The sequence below is a fragment of the Triticum dicoccoides genome, chromosome 1A (assembly GCF_002162155.2).
Source record: "Triticum dicoccoides isolate Atlit2015 ecotype Zavitan chromosome 1A, WEW_v2.0, whole genome shotgun sequence".
NCBI lineage: Eukaryota > Viridiplantae > Streptophyta > Magnoliopsida > Poales > Poaceae > Triticum > Triticum dicoccoides.
The window spans coordinates 346,118,118-346,122,501 of NC_041380.1; positions in this window are offsets into that span (position 1 = coordinate 346,118,118).

Genomic DNA, 4,384 nt, shown 5'->3' on the forward strand with positions numbered 1-4,384 from the left:
CGCCAGAGGGGTCGTCAGCGAAGTCCGCGCGGCTACCAAGGAAGGTAGCGGCGAGGCCGTGTTGCTCCGTATCCGCAAGGAGGGGCCCTGTAGCCGAGGCGGCGGCCTCAGGTGGTGCGGCGGCGCCTGCTTTGCGGCGAGTGGCGTTCGCTGGTGCTCCTCCTCCGCACTTGGCCGTGCGGGCGGCAAGTGGTGGAGGCGTTAGGCGATGGTCGAGGCGGGTGGCCTTGTGCCCCTGGCTGCGCGTCAGATCTGGAGGCCTTCTTCCTCCCCCTTCCCACGCCTTCTCCCCGCTAGATCTGGGTCGTGGCGGGCGACGGTCGATGGATCCGTTGAAGGTGGGTTGCCGGAGTTGCGAGCTCGGACTGGGAGAATTTTTTGGCCAGTTGTTTCCTGTCACGGCGGCGACGTCGGCTGGCGTTGTTCCCCTTCTCAGAGGCGCCGTCGAGGTTCGATCCCCTCTCCCTCCCCTCTCATTCCCGGGTGAAAACCTTTGCCAGTTGTGGTCTAGGCACCAGCCACGCGGCTTGCGTCGTCACCTTCCTGAAGGTGTCGTCTTGGGTGAGTTGGGGTATGCATTGGAGTTTGGATGTGGTTCTCCGGCGTGCAACGACATCACAGTTGGAGATAACACTGGGATTTTTCGCAAGATTAGCTCCATGTGGTTGTCCGTAGGCCGGTCGTTTGTGTGTTGCCATGGTGGGGGAGGGGATAGGGTTCCTCTCCCCTGTGTGTAGCAGCACGGCGTAGGCGATTTGGGCATGGATCCTAATCCGAGCTATTCTTGTCTCAGCTTCAGGTGTTTATCAACTCTACGATTGTTTCTTCATTGCCCTCGTCCTTCAACAGCTTCATTTCTTCGTGTATGGACCATTGAGCTGTGGTTTGGCTCTTCTCCTGGTGATCTTGCATAGTGGGTTGGTCACGCTGAGAATCTCCCAAGGCGCTACAGCATCTACCGCTCCTTGCTCTAGGGTGAGCTGCTTCAATTTGCGACGGTTCGGCGGCCTTCGATCCAGGGCGAGGGGCAGGGGTCCCCTTCGGAATTGAAGAAGGAAGGTTCGATGGTGGTGGTCTCCTTTTGGGTTAGACCAGGGCATGTTCAGCTTCGCTGCGTGCGATTCCCCCTTGAACGCTTGCTGTCATTGCTTTGGTGCTTCATTCACGTCGAAGAGCTCCATTAACATTTAGCTAGTCTTCCTGTAGAATATCCTTGTGCTTTCTGTTGTGGTGCATGTAAGATATTTTTGGAGCACCTTGTATCTGCCGTTTCCAGTTTCTATGTTTTTTCTTTCCCGTTGTATGTGTCGTTGTAATTCCTGGCCGGTTGTTGGCTTTGTTAATCCAAAGTCGGGCTCTTCTTGAGCTTTCGTTTCCAAAAAAATGTATATGCTCTAATGCAGTATGGATGATAGGGACATGAAGTTATGCTCATGAGCTAACATGCTCCCTCATAAACAGTAAAATCAAAAAATAGTAAACAAATCAAAAGAAATCTGAAATATTTTGGGAACAAACATTAACGAATTTTCAACACGCCTCCAAAGTTTCATGAAGAAACAACATTCCAAAATATTTCCATAATACTCCAAAAAGTCTGTTTTTGAAAGCATTTTGAAGCATCAACTTTGTTTTTTACAGGAGCATTTTGGAGCAACTTTTCTTACAACATTTGTCAATGTTTGTTAACAAAAACTTTTGGATTTTTTATATTCTGCTTACTTTTTTTTCAAATGTACTGTTGAATGAGGGTGCATAGGAGCTCGCCACCCGCCATATTAGAGCATCCGAAAGTGGGCAAGGTGAAGCGCTGAAGATCCCATCCTAGTTTTATTTTTTTCTAGCCCTAGTATTTAGTAGAACCTAGTCCTATGTATGTACGAACTTGCTATGTCCATCCTATCCTAGTTGTGTATGAACTTGCTATGTCCAGTTGTCCTGCCTAAATTGTGTGTATGAACTTGATATGTCTATGAATTCGAAATGTCTTATGTGTTTACGTGTGTTAATCGACATTGCATGTTTTTGTATGGCTTTGAAGGTTCGGATATGGGATACGGTTGCATGGACTAACAAATAAGGGTCGAACCCTTGTTGTCTGTGGACGCAACCGTGGACATACAAAGTCAAATTAGGAAAGTACTATAGTTAAAGATGCTCTGCCAGCCATCAGGCATGCGAGGCAACATGCAATAGAGATCTTCGATGCATGGCTCGAGCGACGGTGGACGATGTGCATCATCCACGCACACGAGGTGCACGACACATTGCATTATAGAGGTGAGTGCGCTTGTTTTTTTTTTTATCAAAAATATAGAGGTGTGTGTGCTGACCAGTGGACCCTATGTCGACTTGGAATAGTTGGCTATTTGTTCAATAGCCTCGGCGACATGTCTGAGTTCAAAACGTCGACAATAATTCTCGGACCCCGATAATGCCCCGACGGTCGTTTTTTGACCATGGCAAATCAAACATTTTTATGACAAAAATTTTAAAAGCAACTTTCAATGGCAAATCAAATGTTTTATGACAAAAATTTTAAAAGCAATTTTCGATGGCAATTGTAATGAGCGAGAATGGAAAGTTTAGTTCACATGTATGGCAAATCCGTGCTCAGTGTATTTTTTGCCAAGAAATTGACGTGCATGTCAACTAAACTTGTCATCATCGCGTCACTAAAATTGTCATTGAAAATGTTCAATTTTGTCATCGGTATTTATCATTTCCATAATTCGGGAGGTTTTCCACAGCTTGTTTCGGCAACCTTCCTCGACTAAACTGGTGGTGCGGGCTGCGGGGCGTCACGCTCACGTCGTGCCCTTGTCTGTGCCCGTTGCTGTTTAGGTTTGGCCTGTTGCTAGTTTGGCCGTTGGCTAATTTGTGTGACGGATTCAGTAGAGCTTATCGTTGTGTTTATGATTATATGGCTGTTGATTAGTCGGCTGCGCTTATGGCTGATTTTGTCTGTGTTCATTCATTTATAAGCTCTTTTGGAAGTGTCTTCTATTGTCTTTAGATATGTGTTATACTGCCACGTTGGTCTGGTGGTACAGCAGCAAAGCCACAACGGTCATGCTTAGGCCCTGTTTGGTTCGGCTGTGGATTTCTAAAAGCAGCTGTGAAAAATCTGCTGTGGAAAAACAACTGTGGAAAATTTGATGTGAAAAAGATATAGGTCATTTGACAAAGCAGCTGATACAGCTTTTTCAGATTTTGGCCCGCAGCGGAATCATATTTTGAAAAGCACGTCCTGGGCTGCTTCCGCTTTTGGTTCAGATTTTGGCAGCGGATTTCTGAAATCGGATTTTGCTGGGTTCGCCCTTTGGTTCAGATTCTGCTGCGTGTCAGCGGAATCCATCGATAAAAGCTGAACCAAACAGGGCCTTGGATCAAAGAGTTGTATCCATCTGTTTGAGATGATTTATTAATTACCTGTCGCTTGACCTGTCAAGATTCAAATATAGTATTTTTAAAAGATGTAGGTCATTTGACAAAGCAGTTGATATAGCTTTTTCAGATTTTGGCCCGCAGCGGAATCATATTTTGGAAAGCACGTCCTGGGCTGCTTCCGCTTTTGGTTCAGATTTTGGCAACAGATTTCTGAAATCGGATTTTGTTGGGTTTGCCCTTTGGTTCAGATTCTGCTGCATGTCAGCGGAATCCATCGATAAAAGCTGAACCAAACAGGGCCTTGGATCAAAGAGTTGTATCCATCTGTTTGAGATGATTTATTAATTACCTGTCGCTTGACCTGTCAAGATTCAAATATAGTATTTTTCATACTAAAGTTAGTACAACATTAAGTCACTTATTTTGAGACGAAGCGAGTATAAGCTTTTAGGATGGAGGTACTAAAGTTAGTACAAAGTTGAGTCACTTTATTTTGGGATGGAGAAAGTATAAGCTTTTGAGACGGAGATACTAAAGTTAGTGCAAAGTTGAGTCACTTATTTTGAGACGGGGGAAGTATAAGCTAACATGAACTATGCAGAAAACAACATAAATACATAGATTGTTCGATATTGATCATTTCAGTACTCCATGAAGCGTGAACTTACGGCAGTTAAGTCTGAGACACAAAACACATAACCGTGACATAGCACAAAATACATAACCTTGACACGGCCCGGGTGATCTAGAGTAAACTGGATTCTTAACTACGGTGCCTGCAGTCTAAGCTAAGGAATGCAGTAAGGAACACAACAGCCGCTGTCCCTGGCGGACCACATTTTTAGTCTTTCATACGAGAAGTCGTTTATTGTCTCTGTTCACACTTTCTGATCCTTTTGATTCTTCATCGGAAAGAGCTCCTTTGCTGCTTGTCTGATCACGCAAAGGTGGCATCAATGATGATCGAAAGTTCTATTATCTGTATATTTGCAAC